This window comes from Nymphalis io, chromosome 4, assembly GCF_905147045.1.
Source record: "Nymphalis io chromosome 4, ilAglIoxx1.1, whole genome shotgun sequence".
NCBI classification, from domain to species: domain Eukaryota; kingdom Metazoa; phylum Arthropoda; class Insecta; order Lepidoptera; family Nymphalidae; genus Nymphalis; species Nymphalis io.
This window is the reverse complement of record NC_065891.1, coordinates 13,969,738-13,988,168: the sequence shown is the minus strand read 5'-3', so window position 1 is coordinate 13,988,168 and position 18,431 is coordinate 13,969,738. Positions and strand designations below refer to the sequence as shown.

The 18,431-nt window shown below is 35.2% G+C and overlaps 1 non-coding gene across 1 annotated transcript; it reads left to right on the top strand.

Annotated features, from left to right (window-relative positions):
- The first annotated feature begins 547 nt into the window (after positions 1 to 547).
- On the top strand, positions 548 to 619 carry Trnam-cau (transfer RNA methionine (anticodon CAU)). The gene has a single exon. It is a non-coding gene; the product is annotated as a tRNA-Met (tRNA).
- The last annotated feature ends 17,812 nt before the right edge of the window (positions 620 to 18,431 follow it).

Genomic DNA, 18,431 nt, shown 5'->3' with positions numbered 1-18,431 from the left:
TACTTTACTTATACGATAGCATTGATGTTTATTGCGATTTTCGATAATAAGTTTGTTAAAAATTTATGTACTTAATTCAAAAATTAGTACTCTCCTTTTTTAAATCTAAAAGCGATTCGTGATTTATCTAGTAAAAATCCAAATATATATTTTTCAAATAAATATATTTTTTTTGTTATAGTTCTTCTAGCATTCGTTTTAAAAGTGCCAGCTACAATTTTCTCTCCGAAAAATTAAAATTGTTATGACAACGAAGTTGGAGGGAAAATATGGAACTAAAAACAAAAAATACTACCCTCGTTATATTATTACCAAATAGAAACAGTACTTTAGCAATTTCCGTAACAGCCTGTGAATGTCCCACTGCTGGGCTAAAGGCCTCCTCTCCTCTTTTTGAGGAGAAGGTTTGGAGCTTATTCCACCACGCTGCTCCAATGCATTTAGCAATTTAAAATCAGTTAATTAATTATACATTGTATAACTATTGTATATAAGGTTACTAAGAACATCTACAATCTTATGGCATATTTCAAGAATAGTTATCAATAGCAGAGTGGCGCAGTGGAAGCGTGCTGGGCCCATAACCCAGAGGTCCGTGGATCGAAACCACGCTCTGCTAAACCATTTTTTAATTATTTCAATTTTTTAGTTAATTCAGTTTTTTTCTACCTACACGATACCCACTGTTTATTTTTATTCCACATTTTAAATATTGTATGAAATATTCATTTCGAACATGTATGTAGATCTGGAATGATTTAAAAATAAAGCGTTAATATACAAAACTGTCACGAAAATGTACAATATTTTAAAACACTTTTCCATCGTTTCCAAATTCTCCCCCACCCAGTGCTGCCATTTGAATTAAAATGAATTGTAAATTGAGTGCGATGTTACTATCGCCGGGAAATTAAATACTCTCGTAACGGTAAAGTGGCGTAACTTTTGATAGAAAAAGTTGTCAAGGAGTCGTAAACACAATTAGGAGAGTCAGTCGATTGGACGACTTTTTAAATTTTCTACAATCCACCTTTTTAATCGACGGCCTGACATCTCAAGATAATGAACAACTTAATTAAATAAACGGCTCGTGTTTTATAAATAAGACTTTGTTTTTACCAAATATGTACCAGCGAATGAATTGTGACCAACATTGCTGCACACTGTGTCAAAAAATCTGGTTATAATTTTAAAGACTACGGAAAAATCACGCTCAGAAAAGTACGAAACAATAAATTTTTTCGTCCGGATTTTTTATATAGTAACTATTCAAGACAACTTATATATAACAATTGAACTATATATGATGTTTATAGAATAGTCAAGTTCGCATGCCACCTTGCTTTTGTTTAAGGGAGACTCTTCAATAATAATACCCAAAAATGTATTGTTGACTTATCGTTGAATTCAATACAAGCAAATTATTGTAAACGCTACAACCACGTAAACGAAAATGATTACGTAAATATAAAGATAAAACTTTAAAAGATGTTAAAAGTTTATCCGAACGAATTTCTAAGTGACTCAATTTTCCAACACACGCGCAACGGTGACCCACTGAAACTTCTGTGAGAACAGACGCTTACAACTTTCCTTTTAACTAACAGCAGAGAAACTTCTATTCAATGAAATTATCTCACTATTTTTATTTGTGAAGACATTATAAATAAACATAAGCAAATAATAATGATTTAAAATTTCAGCCTTTTTTTTATTTAGTCTACAAAACTGACAACAATTATACAATCAACAATGACATACAATAATACATTTAACTGAAAATATTTACAATTGAGTCATCTCGATGTGGACATTACATGCTTATACGAGGGCTTAAAAGCAAAAAAAAATTACATTAGCACACACACATTACAGTAATTTCAGCGTAACATTAGAACAAACATAAGAAAACTTATAAAAACTATCACCTATAAAATAAAAATAAATAACTAAAAAGCAAAACAGAATTTAACTAAACTAAAAAGTAACTAAATAATATAAAAATAGAACTAAAAATTAACCCATTTGTGTTGACATTTTCTTTTTAATGGCCCTGATATTATCGTTAAAGATATCTATAATATCTCTAAAACAGTTAGCATAAGATAGCATTCTATACAGCGGACCATGCTGACCAAGATTGCTTCTTGTATGAGGCAAACAAAACGTCTTGCGATTCTGTAAGCGCTACCGTCACGAGGCACTGCGAAACTTAAACGCTTGAGCAGTTCAGGTGCATCAATTAGGTCATTTATTAATTTAGACAAAAAAATTACATCTGCAACCCTTCGACGCTCCTTGAGTGACCTCATATTATAATGAGTAAGACGAGATTCGTATGAAAACAGTTGACTACATCTAAAGTCCGTGTACGATAGGTGGTACAGAAATCGTTTCTGGATTCGCTCTATTTTGTCGGAGTGAACTTGGTATCCTGGACTCCAAACAGTGCTACAATACTCAAGGATACTACGTATAATACTATTAAACACAAGAATTGACAAGTTATGGTCCTTAAATATTTTCATTTGCCTAAAAACTAGACCGGATATGTTAGATGTCTTAGATGTAATATGCTCAATATGTTGTCGAAAGCTTAAAGCAGAATCTACGATGACACCCAGATCTCTAATACTAGAAACTTCTTTTAAGATCATATTATTAATTTTATAGCTACAGTAAATCGGCGACTTCTTCCTAGTAAATTCTATGTAAAAACATTTTTCAATGTTGAAAGACACTTTCAAAGAACTTTTTTGTGCACCACGAATAAGCAGTATCAATGTCATGTCGTAAAGCTTCGGCTTGGCTTTCAATGGTTCTGTAAATTTTCAAGTCATCTGCAAACATCTTGAATTTAGATTTTATATCAAATGTTAAATCATTTATAAAAATTAAGAAGAATGTTGGACCTAAGTGTGCTCCTTGAGGTACTCCTGAGGGTACGTTGCTCTCGAAGGATTTAAAACCATTAAAAGCTACAAGTTGCGAACGCTTTTCCAAATATGATTCACACCAACGTAACAGTGAACCGTGAATTCACATGCATTCAATTTTATTTAATAAAATTTAAATAAAATTTTATGGTTGACCAGATCGAAACCTTTACGAAAATCAGTGTAAATTGCATGTACTTCACCAGCAGCATAGCCTTGACATATACAGCTGAGTTAAGGCCTCAAATTCTTTTGGGGAGAAGGCTTCGAGCTGATTCCACCACGTTGTTCCAATGCCGGTTAGTGGATACGCATACGCAAGATATTCGTCCGATACATGTAGGTTCCTTAAGAGAAAGAGATTATTTCAGTGACGCTTGCTTGGTTTTGAGCCCGCAACCATTGCTTAAGATTTACGCGTTCAAACCACTGTGCCGCTTTTCCTTGCTACCCAGCGAATCAAGTGGGGACGGATCGCTTCCAATGGCACCAGGCCTGTTGATGGGAACCTCAGGTCCTCCTCCCATCTGCGAATCAAAGCTTGTCAGGCTCTGGCTTCCACCCGAAGCCAGTACACTTCTGCAAGCACCTCCGCATGCAGTTACAAGCCACTGGGCCAACTCGACTTTAAGTATATATGAGTAGATAATTTTATACACAAATCAATATGCGTAGAATACAGACAAAATAAATAAATAAAAAGCGTTGCATCAAAACGAGATTTTTAACCATCTGGATTTTAATCCACCAACCCGCATTGGAGCAGCGTGGTGGAATAAGCTCCAAACCTTCTCCTCAAAAAAAAAAAAAAAGAGGTGCGGAGGCCTTTAGCGCAGCAGTGGGACATTCACAGGCTGTTACGGTACGGATTTTATAACGTCTAATGCTAACCTATATTTATATAACACATTAATACTGCTGAAGGAATATACTAAGAAATATATAAAAATTAACATATTGATTTTTAAAGTGCAAGCAATACTTACATTACATTAATTAATTTAACTGACAATTTTTTATAATGGCGTTTACTTCTTTTGTTATAATTTTTGCATGTTTTGTTTTGTTTTTATAAATTTAGTTCGTCTTTTTTTGTTTACGTAATTTAGTTCCTTTTTTAAGTTTTATTACAAAGAATATACTTTTTTTCTTTTGCATGTTAAGTTAGCCTATATGTGATGTATGCAATTTTTATATTTAATTTATTTAAGATTGTAGTCTAGAATAAGAAACAAAATTGTATACAACGTTGGCTACCTATTAAATAAAATAAAATACTTAATTAGTTAATATATATTATACAAAACGACACAATAACAGTGTTAATAAACGAAATAAACAATATACCTATACGTCATATATTACATACATATCAAATTCTCAACAAAAATTTTACTATACGTATCAAACTTGTACAAGAATATGTTACAAAGATGTTTGTGGCGAAATTGAAAATTCCTTAGTCCGATCTATGTATATGTTCCTATGTAGCTAAAAGAGGGCTTAGAGTGTGACGGAACACGAGGGCCTTAAAGCTCTTCTCACTTTATAGGAAATTCTAAATATGTCCATATGGCAGATTTAATCCATTAGAATATTTTCTGTTAGGTATTTCTTAAAGGGTTTGAGTCTTCGTATACTTTGTTATTATTGTATCTTGCTATTATATAGCACACGAGTAAGCTTATTATGTAAAAAAAAAGTTAATTATTATTTTCTACGAGAATGTAACTGCTTTCAAAACAGGATCCTGGATATTTTTCAATGTTACCAATTAAAAAAATTACATACATTTATACACAATTAGAATTATCATTGTAATATTGATTAAGGAGTGTACTAAAGTTGTGACAGAAATAATAAAATATAGTTTTATTAATTTTAGTTGCTTAGTCAATATCGAACAGCTGATTGAATAATAGTAAAATTTCCATTAAAATGGTTGAGCTCATGTATTGATTAAATATGTTCATTAAAAAAAAACAGAAATATTTATGTGCTATAAAATATTATAAAGTAATTGTTCGAAAAAATATATAATTCTTCTGAGTGTCTTTCGCTACTCAAACTATTGATGGATTTTTATCTTCTAATTTGTGTGGTTACATAAAAATTGTAAAATAGGCTCCAAACATTCTCCTCTGAGCCCTTTAATACTGTAATTATAGAAGGTAATTATAGGGCATATACAGGATTAATTTACTTTTTATAAAATACTTACTTCAACCACTTACTTGGTAGTGGGGTCAGTCAAAACAGGCAAGCCCTGAACCTCTGGGTGAGTGGGTGGGTCTCTTCATATATTCTAACGCTAAACAGCAATACTTATTATTGTGATGTTCCGGCTTAAGGGTGAGTGAACCAGTGCAGACAAAACGAACATAGCATCTTTCTTCTCAACGTTGATGGCTGGCTGAATGGTTAATATTTCATACAGCGCCACTGTTTGGTGGTGACCAATATCAGGTGGTCCAGTTGTTCGTAAGTCTATTTAAAAATATATTTAAAAACGGTAATTTCTCAACAAATCCTTGATATGTTTATTCAGACAAGCTCTGAATGTTATCGAGTGAATAAATAATTTATATCACGTAATCCCGCGTGATGGAAGGAAACTCAGCTACTGTGACACGTCGGATTACCCGATAAACATATTATATACAGTTATTATATGTTATGTATGCGTTTCACGATTCGTAATCGTTCATTAACACGCATTTTATCGATCTTAATTGTAATGTGCCAATTAATTATTATCGAATATTTTCTATTGTTTAAATATTTGTTAAAAAGGATTTGTATCTAATTTTAAATCAGATTTTTTTAATTTATTCTCTTATATTATAGACGGGGTTACCTAATGTCATGTGATGGTACTTAGAAATTCACGCCTTAAGCAATATTAACTATTCCTTACATAAACAATTTCTGCCAACCTTCGCTGCCACCGCTCAGAAATCCGGACGGATCGCTAGCTCACAGTCCGCAGGAGAAAGCCGACCTCCTGGCTAAACTCTTTGCCGACAACTCTGTGATCGATGATTGTAGTGCGCAGCCACCAACAATACCTTCATGTGGCCACACGATGCCTGACATCAAAATCGGGCAACGTGATGTGCGTGCTGAGCTGCAATCACTCGATATACGGAAAGCTAGCGGTCCCGATGGAATACCAGCCATTGTGCTGAAGAAGTGCGCGGCGGAGCTGTCTCCTGTGTTAACGCGCCTGTTCCAACTTTCTCTCTCTTCGGGATGTGTGCCGGAGGCTTGGAGAAGAGCTAATGTGCAAGCGGTTCCCAAAAAAGGGGATCGGTCTGACCCGGCAAATTATCGGCCAATAGCTATCACCTCAGTACTTTGTAAGGTGATGGAACGGATTTTAAACAACCAACTGATCCATTACCTAGAAGACCACTGTCTAATTAATGATCGTCAGTACTGGTTTCGACCAAAACGGTCCACAGGTTATCTTCTAGCGTACGTAACGCACCTCTGGGGTGAAGCTATCGACAAGCATGGAGAATCGTTGGCTGTCAGCCTCGATATCTCCAAGGCTTTCGACAGGGTCTGGCACAGAAGTCTTCTCTCCAAGCTACCGGCATATGGTCTGCCTGCTCAGCTATGCACCTGGATTGCCAGCTTCCTACACAAGCGTAGCCTTCGTGTTTTAGTAGATGGCTGCGCTTCACAATTCTATGTAGTGAATGCTGGCGTCCCCCAGGGATCTGTGCTATCTCCCACACTCTTTCTTTTGCATATCAATGATATGCTCTCTCTTGGGAACATACATTGCTATGCAGATGATAGTACAGTGCATGGTGGATACCACGGACGCGCAGTGGCTGGGCGGGCGGAAACTGAGGAGAGGCGGGAGAATCTTGTTATTGAACTCGATAGGATATTAGAGCTCATCGCCAAATGGGGTTCTGATAATCTTGTTGAGTTTAATGCCAAGAAAACACAGGTGTGCGCTCTCACAGCGAAAAAGTCACCATTTTACCCTCACCCCTCCCTCTGTGGCACACCGCTGATGATACAAAGCAAAATCGCCATGCTGGGGATGGACGTTCGCCGCGACCTTAGTCCAAGGGATTACATCGAGGCTATTATAAAAACAGCTTCACGAAAACTCGGAGTTCTGAACAAGGTGCGGCGTTTTTTCACGCCACAACAACTGTGCCTGTTATACAAAACACAGGTACGGTCTTGCGTTGAATATTGCTCGCACCTTTGGGATGGCTCCGCTAAGTACCTAATGGAGGCCTTGGACCGGTTGCAGCGACGTGCAGTACGCATTATTGGCGACGTAAAGGTCACAAACACCCTTGAACCTTTACAATTGCGTCGCGAGATAGCAGCACTGAGCGCTTTCTATCGTCTGTATCACGGCGAGTGCTCTGAGGAATTATTCTCTCTAATTCCTGCTTCCCCCTTCCTTCTTAAGTCCACGCGAGCTGGTTCTCGATGTCACCGCCTAACTGTGACATCAATTCCATCGCGCACAAAGAAATTTGGCAACTCCTTTCTTTGTCGCACTAGCAAAGAATGGAATTCCTTACCAGCTCACGTGTTCCCCTCCTCTTACAACCCGGGTTCCTTCAAACGAGGCGTGAAGAGGCATCTTGCGGGCCGGCAAGGCGGGGACGGCTAGTACAGAACATTCTTCCCGACTGTACTGGCCGTCGTCGCGTTTGGACTCTACTACCACTTACCATCAGGTGGAGTAGAGTCATTTGCCATCCCGGGGCATATAAAAAAAAAAAAAAAAACGTTTCACCAACCTTAGGAACTAATATGTTATATCTCTTCTGCATATAGTTACACTGGCTCACTCACCCTTCAAACCGGAACACAACAATGCTAAGGATTGCAGTTTGACTGTGGGATATCTGATGAGTGGGTGATATCTACCCAGAAAATATCAAACATTTCATAGAAATTTTACTTAAAAAAATTATTAATTTCGTTTTACCAAAATAAGTTATTACTATTTAGTCAATTAGATATATAGGATTTATGTAATGGCTTCATTTATTTATGTATGTATGAATAAATTATTTTTTCTATAACTATATATTTTATCATAAGGTAGCGGAAATTAAAACTAGTCAAATAGAAAAGTCTTTCGAATAATATATATCTTGTCTTTTTTTTTTTTTTTTATTTATTTATTTATGGTCCACAAAACAGATTATAACTAAAGACACATTTAATATATAAGTAAACATTATAAGCAAGCTAAGTTATAACCCAACAACTATGTGAACACAGATTGTAGACGAAATATTTCACTTATAAAAATCGAATAACATCAGCACTTGAGAATACATTGTACACTTTACAAAAAACGTTTACAATAGATGAAAAGAAAAAATTATACAGAAAAATATGAACAAGTTATGACAATGAAAAATAAAATGAAATTATGAAATGTTGAAATGAGGAACTAAATAATGAATAAGAAAATAGATTTAATCACTATTATTAGTTGTTAATTGAAAATATTGAAACCAATTGTTTTCTAAATAGATTTAGGTTATTGTTGAAAATGTCAATACCATCATTCGCGTCTTTTTCGAGAAAAATTTTGTTATATGCGCGGCACATACGACCGATAGGATTATGATATGATATGTTGTTATTGTATGCGTCCAGGGTAAATATTCTAGGGTGTCGGTATTTAAAGTTAGTGTTTATGTTGATGGATCTTAAAAGCAAGGGTGAATCAATAACACCGTGTATTATTTTATGCAAATATACTAAGTTATTGCAGTCACGACGCATTTCTAGTGTTTGCAATTTAAAATGACTAAGCCTGTCATTGTAGCATTCGAGTTTACGTCCGTACTGATAGCGAAAACTGAGCAATCGTATTTTTTATAGAATAGGAAGGCGAACGAGCATATGGGCCACCTGATGGTAAGTGGTCACCAACGTCCATAGACATTGGCATTGTAAGAAATGTTAATGCGCTGCCAACCTTGGCAACTAAGATGTTATGTACCTTGTGCCACTGACTCACTCACCCTTCAAACGAGAACACAACAATACCAAGTACTCCTTTTTTACTGTACTGTACTGTGGTAGAATATCTGATGAGTGGGTGGTACCTGCCCGGACGAGCTTGCACAAAAAAGCCCTACCACTAGTAAAAAATGCAATAAAGTGTTAAATAAATATTAATTTTGACAAATTAAAACAGCCCGCTATTATCCGTATAAGGCATCCGTCAAGAGCTTAATCTGCCATGTTGCTCGACAGATTGGTGAAACCAGTGTTTCTTAACTTTTATGCGGTACATGAAATTTTCACATCATGTTTTCATTCATTATAGACCCAGATATGATAGAGCTCTACCTAAATCTTTAGTTTTTGCCTTATCTCATATAAACTAAAATGCAATTTAACTTAGTGGAATGCTAGGTTTTTTTTTTTATAGAATAGGAAGGTGGACGAGCATATGGGCCTCCTGATGGTAAGTGGTCACCAAACGCCCTTAGACATTGGCATTATAAGAAATGTCAACCATCGCTTATAGCCAATGCGCCACCAACCTTGGGAACTAAGATTTTATGTCCCTTGTGCCTGTAATTATACTGGCTCACTCACCCTTTAAGCCGGATAATTACTTCAAACGTACAGCATTATCTTTTTTTTTTTTTTCAGCGTTTTGCCGTCGACTGCTGGACGAAAGCTTCCCCCATAGAACGCCAACCATCCCGATCTTGGGCAGTCCGCTACCATCCCGAACCTGCCACCTTTTTTAAATCGTCGGCCCATCTTGTCACAGGGCGTCCTACACTACGTTTGCCTAAGCGTGGTCTCCACTCCAACACATGTCGGCTCCATCGGCCATCAATGCGCCTGGAGACATGACCAGCCCATTTCCACTTCAGCGAGCTAATTCTAAGCGCGATGTCGGTGACTTTAGTTCTCTGGCAAATGTCCTCATTTCGGATTCTATCTGCCAGAGAAACCCCAAGCATCGCGCGTTCCATTGCTCGCTGAGCGACCCTAAATTGGTGGACCAGTCCTACGGTAAGTGTCCACGTTTCGGCACCGTAAGTCATTACAGGTAGGACGCACTGATTGAAGACCCTGGTCTTAAGCAACTGTGGGATCGACGATTCAAAAATATGACGTAACCTCCCGAATGCCGCCCAGCCCAAACGTATTCTTCTTTTAGCCTCCTTCTCAAAGTTGTGCCGGCCAAGTTGTATAGTTTGGCCCAGGTAGATATATTCCTGCACAACTTCAAGTGGAGAGCCATTTACGACCACTGGTCTCGGGGATACATGACCCGTACCCGTAACCCGTAACAGCCTGTGAATGTCCCACTGCTGGGCTAAAGGCCTCCTCTCCTCTTTTTGAGGAGAAGGTTTGGAGCTTATTCCACCACGCTGCTCCAATGCGGGTTGGTAGAATTCACATGTGGCAGAACTTCAGTGAAATTAGACACATGCAGGTTTCCTCACGATGTTTTCCTTCACCGTAAAGCACGAGATGAATTATAATCACAAATTAAACACATGAAAATTCAGTGGTGCTTGCCCGGGTTTGAACCCACGATCATCGGTTAAGATTCACGTGTTCTTACCACAGGGCCATCTCGGTTTACATGACGGTTTGCCATAATTTTGGTCTTTTCAATGTTCATCCCGAGACCTACTTGTCTTGAAGAATCGCTCAGGCTGTTTAGCATCTCTTCCAAATCCTGCAGAGTCTCCGCCATGATGACAATGTCGTCGGCAAATCGCAGATGTGTAATGTGTTGGCCATTTATATTATCTATTCTATTGTAAAATTATGCTGAAAAGAATGATTATTATTGTTGTAAATCGATTAGTACTGTTGCGACTTACAGGTAAGACCGCCTCGTATGGCGTGACAGCAAACAACGTAACATTCTCTTGTGGTGGCATGCATCTTTGCCCGCTCTCTACTTAAAACTCTTCTTTATTTTATCTTCTTCTTCAATGATATATTTTACTCAATTTTTTTTATTATAAAATAATTCAATTATCATTGATTACGATATATCACCTCTGTCGGACCAGTGGTGGTCTCTTCTTTTATTGAATAGTATATAGATTCAAATTTACATAATGATAATGCTCTAGTTTATATTTATATCAAAATTTAGTTATTTATTTTATTTTGTTATTTAAGTTAGATGTTTTTGTTATTCGTCAACTAGATATTTATTTTTTATTTTCTGATTGTTAAGTTACATTTGATATATATTTTGTTAAAATATTTTTATATATGCAATAACAAAGAAATCACGCACAAAGAAATTTGGCAACTCATTCCTTTGTCGCACTTCCAAAAAATGGAATTCCTTACCAGCTCACGTGTTCCCCTCCTCTTACAACCCGGGTTCCTTCAAACGAGGCATGAAGAGGCATCTTGCGGGCCGGCAGGGCGGGGACGGCTAGTACAGAACATTCTTCCCAGTCGTACTGGCCGTCGTCGCGTTTAGACTCTACTATCACTTACCATCAGGTGGAGTAGAGTCATTTGCCATCCCGGCGCATATAAAAAAAAAACAAATGTTTTTCTGAATATATAACGTTGGCTTTCTAGTTGATAAATAAATATAGGATGTATGACACCAAATTATATTATTTTTTATCCTAATTACATATTCTAGGCAAGTTTTAAAATTGTCACGACTGTTACAAGCAGGTTAAAACCGACTTCCGAGGCTCAATTTAAGCAAAGATTTATATTTTTAAAAATTGAATTTTAACATATATTGTATAATATATATACTCAATTATTATAAAATTATACAAGCATTGTGCTTGTTAAAAATAAAACGTATTCATGATTGTATTATAAACATATTATAATAATTATAAAAATAATCAATGGCAATAGCAACCGAAACAAAACACAACAAAAACGTACAATAGAATTTTAAGAATCAAATGAAGTGAAATTAATTGAAACTTTTTGATTCATTTTGTATCTTCATATGTTATATTATATCGTGTGTTATGTTACATTATTTATTATAATACTTACTTAAACCAAATAAGCTCATAATATTTTAAGAGATAAATATTTTTTGTTAAGAAAGAAATGTCATTATACTAAATTATCAAAACAGTTAGCACTTTTTGAAACATAAAAAAATAATATAAAGACAAAATATGACAACATTAAAAACACAAGATATTAATCCTTGTAAAACTATATAACACATTTATTTATCATTTAGACCGATAGGTATTTCCTTAGCACGGACTTAAACCCTATTTCGGCCGCGCGAAGCCGGGACGGCAGCTAGCAATAGATAAAATTCTTCTTACAAAGGTCTGACGCTACAAAGGATTAACTGCTGTATCGTTTTCATCCGTACATTTTCAGTCGCCTCTCGGCGCAGTTAATATTAGAAAAGACATGGAATAAGAAGGAGACTAGATATTGACCATAATAATTATAACTATACAAATCAGGACGACATCGCACTGTGGCAGAATGACCACCAACAGGAACTAGGAAGGTGGTAGAATCGTAATTCCGATTTACTAGGTGATAAGTGTCTCATCTTTCTAATCACTTTCTAATGACTTCGTACGGGAAAAATACAATGGGGGGCCATATCCTCCTTTTTGCGGGCTTTATAAAATAAGCCCATGTTAAATTCAGCTTTCTAGTCTCAGTAGTTTTTGGCTGTTGATTGACAGTCATTCAGGAGAAACGATTTTATAAGTAAAGATTGAATAATAGTAAACTTATTTTAATAAACACAAAACTCGAGTTTCATAAGAGAAACATTGAAAAAAATGAAATATAAATAAAAATCAAATTTACCTTTATCGCAATCCATCGACCAGATATAATAAAATTACGAGATAATCTCGCTTGATTGGAGATCAGTCGAACGGGATGCAAGCGTGCCGCTGTCGAGGCGTCTAAGATTAAAGAGATTTTGAAAGAAATCGAGGAATTTTTATTTTGAATATGTTTACCGAACGTTGTATATGCTTTGGGTTGATTGCGTATCAGGTACTGGGATTAGCATACAAAAATTTTTAAAGCTTAATATTTTTTTAAATTAAAATAATCCATATCGATAAAACCTCGAGGTTTAATCGATATGGATTATTTTAATTTCAAAATCTTCGAGGACTAATCAAACAATACGTCGTTCTTTATTCTAAAAAGGAGCTAACATAACTAACTAAGGGTTGATAATTGAATTGAGAAATGTGGAAATTTCAATAATACAGTATCATACTGAAGAAAACTCCCAGGAATTATTATTTTCTATGGTTCCAAATCAACTACATGTTTATAATACTTGGTCTCATCATCATCAATCATCATCATCAAGTATCATCTACTCATTAATTCAATTATTCTACCGCCAAATATCAATAATCATACATGAATTTGATAAATAAATAACGATTTCTGACTGAGTATCTTGCCGGTTATTCTTGGTAGAATCTACATTCTAAGTCAGACTCTTCGTAAGATATACAAAAAATTATACCAGTAACAGCCTGGAAATGTCGCACTGCTCCTTTCCCTTTTTGAGGAGAAGGTTTGGATCTTATTCCACCACGCTGCTCCAATGCGGGTTGGTGGAATACACATGTGGCAGAATTTCAGTGAAATTAGACACATGCTGGTATCCTCACGATGTTTTCCTTCACCTTTTCGGGCACGAGATGAATTATAATCACAAACCCACGATCATCGGTTAAGATTCACGCGTTCTTACCACTGGGCCATCTCGGCTTTATCATTATTAAAATTATATTATTTATAAAACAAACGAAAAATAAAGACCGGCACATCTGGCGTAGAGCAGCGCAGAGCATTTTTACTTGTGACGCAAACTATGCACATCATTATAATATGCATTCCATCACGCGCGTGAAAACTCGGGAAAGCGCTACAAGTTACAATAACGCCACTGTACACTAAGTTTTCCACGCCGGGCGCGTGATGTAATGCGAACGTTCGCACAGATGAGTTCCTGCGCCTCTGCCCAATTTCATGTTCCGAAAATCAGTCGTTCAATTTATTTATTCCAGATTTTATTTCAATGTATGCAATGTTGTTAATTAATTGATATTAAACATTGCTTCGTAGTGCGCTTAACCAGATGGGCGCCCGCCGAAGTAAACCAAAATAAAAATACTTAAATAACTGAACTAAAATGTTATGCCTGATTAATATTTAATTTAAAGAAAAATCCAATTTGCCATCGAGTACTCTTTGTATTTTGTCCTTGTATGTGTGATTGAAAGGAAACGAGTACACCAGATTGGGTCCTGAAAGAGTGGCGCTGGATTAACGAGGTTTCATGTTTGACAATGATTGGATCTACAATCGCCACTGTCGATATATTGCCAAAGCTTGCTTAATTGGAACGAGTAAACGCGAACTTACGATGCACTGAATAACTCATAGGCAATTAGTATTTACGATAAAAAATTTGCAATGAATTGTAAATTATTAGCCCGTTTTGATAAATTTATCTAAGTTATCCGATATAAAGGGATACTCGATTGAAGGGTGACGGTATAACTACAGGCCCAAGGGACATAACATTTTAGTTCCCAAGGTTGCTGGGATGGAAGCGATGTAAGGAATCATTAATATTTCTTCACATCAAGCAGCAGGATCAGCAGTGGCAAGTTTAAAAAAAAAACATATTTTGTACAACTGTGTTTGAGTCAGCTAGTGCAATTACTGGCGAAAGTCTAATAATATCAATTCCATGGTAAACGGCGCATAGATTTTTTATTAGTTTACATGTAAGAAGTGCTAATTGGCGATAGTGACTTACTTACCATCAAGTTTCCCATTTGTTTGTTGTTTCAAGAAGCAAATAAAAAAGTCATTATTTCCAAAATCCTAAAGAAGGTAACCATATAATATGGCGCAATTTCAAGACATCTTCATTGACGTGATTGAAAACTTTCCGAATGCCACGAAATTTGTAGACAAGTTTAAGGAATAAAATCGACATTACAGAAGTATAAGTTGACGATAACCCGATTTGTGGAACGAGGCTGCATTTACAAGTCAGACATTCGCGTCCGAAGTTATTTACGTGCATTACGCATGCAGATTAGTTGCCAACTCGCACACGACTCAAAGAAAAACTACCCGCGAGCGCCTTAAAGTAATTTTAAAGTTCCAGACAAATTTTAATGAACAACTACATCCAGTTTCCGTGAACGAACGACGCGAAAGAAAAACACGGGGCATGCAAGTCGCATTGAACAATCGAATAATGTGGGATTACGCCTCTCACAGCATCTGCATTTTTAACGAAGCAATCAGCTCGCTTAACGGTTCTTATTTTTATTGTGGTGCTATTTTAGGCAAGGATTTTGTTTTCTCTCTGATTTTGACAATTCGAATTTGATAATACTTTTAAATTTTTCTTTATTCTATTCCACGAGAAAAAAATAAAATTATATGAAAAATTATATGAAATCAAAAACATTTTCTAGATCACTTATTATTATTCTTATTAGTATTATTATACGTTATAAATACAAAATATTCTTTATTCAAGTAATCCCTTAAAACTCTTGTAGATTTTTTAAATATAATTCACTGTGAATAAATAATACGTATTACTTTTCAACTCTACAACAGTTAAATTTTTTTATCGTCAATATATTCTTGTACTTTATATAATATCAATGAATGCGGTTTTGAACATGATATATTAATTTAATAATGAGCAAAGTTAAATATAGTTTCAAATGTACAATTCTGAACCATAGTTCATGATACTTCCTGTGACGTCAGACAGATGGACAGCGGGGTGTGACTGACGGGAGGGGGTTACTGACGGACAATCCCATTAAGCCCTTTGTCTCCCCACGCTGATGTCTCTCGAAAGCTTATTGTTCGTTGAATGAAAATTCACTTAATTTTGCCACCCACCTTCCACTACAGCGATATAGCCAGGAAATGGATTAACTTAAAAGATTTATTCAATAAAAGACTAGTCAGACTTTTTTTTTTTCCACGAGCCTCAATTAATATATACCTATTTAAATGTTAGTGTCTTGATGATATTTAAAATAGCATATTTTGCGTTAATTTTAATAAGAAAATATTTTTTGCTCAAATTAATTAAACAGTATAAAATAAAATTAAACTAAATGATTACATTATAGTTGTTACAAACTATTTTTTCAGTCCGATTTATCAACAACTGGATTCGTTAGTACTCGTTCTTTAAATAAACTAATATAATGAGTGTACGAAGAAACCGGCCTAAGACTTAAAATAAATATGCCACGAAGTATCTGTAATTCATTTATATTTTAATCAATAGCAATTAAATTACATTCTCGATTTTGTATTTGTTGTTCATCATACAGATTAGATTATGAAAATTGTATGTTTATTTATATTTTTATATAATTGAAATATAGCTACTGCATTTCTTGCTATTTTTTCATGGTAGAATATTCCAATATGATGGTAGCTTCACAACTGAATTAACTTTGCTAACGATTCAAAAGGCTTTCAAAGAGCCTTCTCGAATAAAGTATTTTGACTAAATTATTCTCGAATGAATTATTTATTTCTCTGTTAAATAACTTTAGTATTATTACTTTAACCATCCATTAAAAACTGGTCGTTAGTAGTTAAATTTTCATAGAACTGTTTATAATACATAAGAACTAGAATTTTGCTTTTTAATACCAAGAAAGATTTGTACATAAATTTGTAATTGAAAAACATCCAATAACCTAATCGTTTCAAAAGCTAAAAAACACTTGCCCCAGCATGATCGAATGATCTCAATCGATGTCAAAAACAGACGACGCGTTGCTAAATACTACTCAATATAAGATCTTAAACGAGGACATCCATCAGACAAACGACAGACAAATGAAAGCAGAGAATTGGGTCTGAATAGCAAAAAAAAAAATCCAAGACCAAATTGAACGGAAATTGGAACACGAAGGTTTAACTTTTTTTCGGCAAGTGCGGCACATAAATCTCACGGCTAGACTGTTCTTGATATGAAATGTCGGATGTGTGAAGAAAACTTCCTGTGTCTTGAAAAGGGTGATTACTAAGTTTCGTGCTGGTTCTCTTCGGTAGAATTTACATTACTAACCGATAGTAGCGCTTGACGATTCCTAGAAGTACTTGTAAAAGTCCTATCTGAATAAAAATATTTTAATTTTGATTTCAAATTCATAGTAGTGCTGTGTTGTTCGTCTTTAACCTCATTCTTAACAATATTTAAAGCATAATCGTGAAGCTTTTCACATTTCACGAGATTTTGACATTTATCAAGATCACCACGTCTACGAGTCCGTAGATACACATGTTTCCATTTGTCATATACAGGTTTACTGGTGGTAGGACTTTGTGCAAGCTCGTCTGGGTAGGTATCACCCACTCATCAGATATTCTACCGACAAAACAGCAATACTTGATATTGTTGTGTTCCGGTTTGAAGGGTGAGTGAGCCAGTGTAATTACAGGCACAAGGGACATAAAATCTTAGTTCCCAAGGTTGGTGGCGCATTGGCTATAAGCGATGGTTGACATTTCTTACAATGCCAATGTCTAAGGGCGTTTGGTGACCACTTACCATCAGGTGGCCCATATGCTCGTCCACCTTCCTATTCTATAAAAAAAAAAAAAAAAAATACGATAGTTAACATTTGTTACAATGGCCCATATGCTCGTCCGCCTACTTATACTATTAAAAATAAAAGGTTTACGGTACTTCTTGTCACAACCAAACACAAGATTAATTATAAATACAATTGCAGCACGTGAAATATACATAATCAATAAATAATCTCCTGGAGGTGAAAATCCAGATTTTTCATTTAAGCTTTGCTTTGTCGCAATTGCAAAATCAAAACATAATGAATAATCAAAAAAAGTGTTTTTTTTTTTAAAAAAAAAAAGACACAATTTTAACTTTTTTAACAAATATAGCGCCCTTATATATATATTAGTAATTCATAATTATATTATTAGTATTCGTAAGTTTGTAAAATTATATTCAAAATCCACATATTCCAATCAGTTCCACTTCACACAGATATTAATTAAACATAAAGGATTCAGAGTTACTTGTTAATAAAATGAATATTGTACTGAACATTTTGCTCCATATTTTTAACTTTGGCTCTGCCTCGCGTAGAAAGGGTGGTACAGAAATAGGGGTCGTGTGTTTAAAATGATTCATGATGATCGCTGGAGTAGTTAAAACCTGAAAACGTAATAAGCAAATAAGCGAACTCACTTTATCAGATCAGACCCAAATATATTATACACTTACACCTTCCTTGAAAAATGCAATGAATAATATGCAATTAATAAACGAAAAATCCAATCAAATCGTATCATTATTTTTTGAGAAAATCTTGAACATACAACAAATGGGTCGAATGGAAAACCTTCTTCTTCTTCTTTTTAAGTCAGTTAAAAAGATAATATGGACGCTAATGTATTAGTAGAATTCGGTCGCCA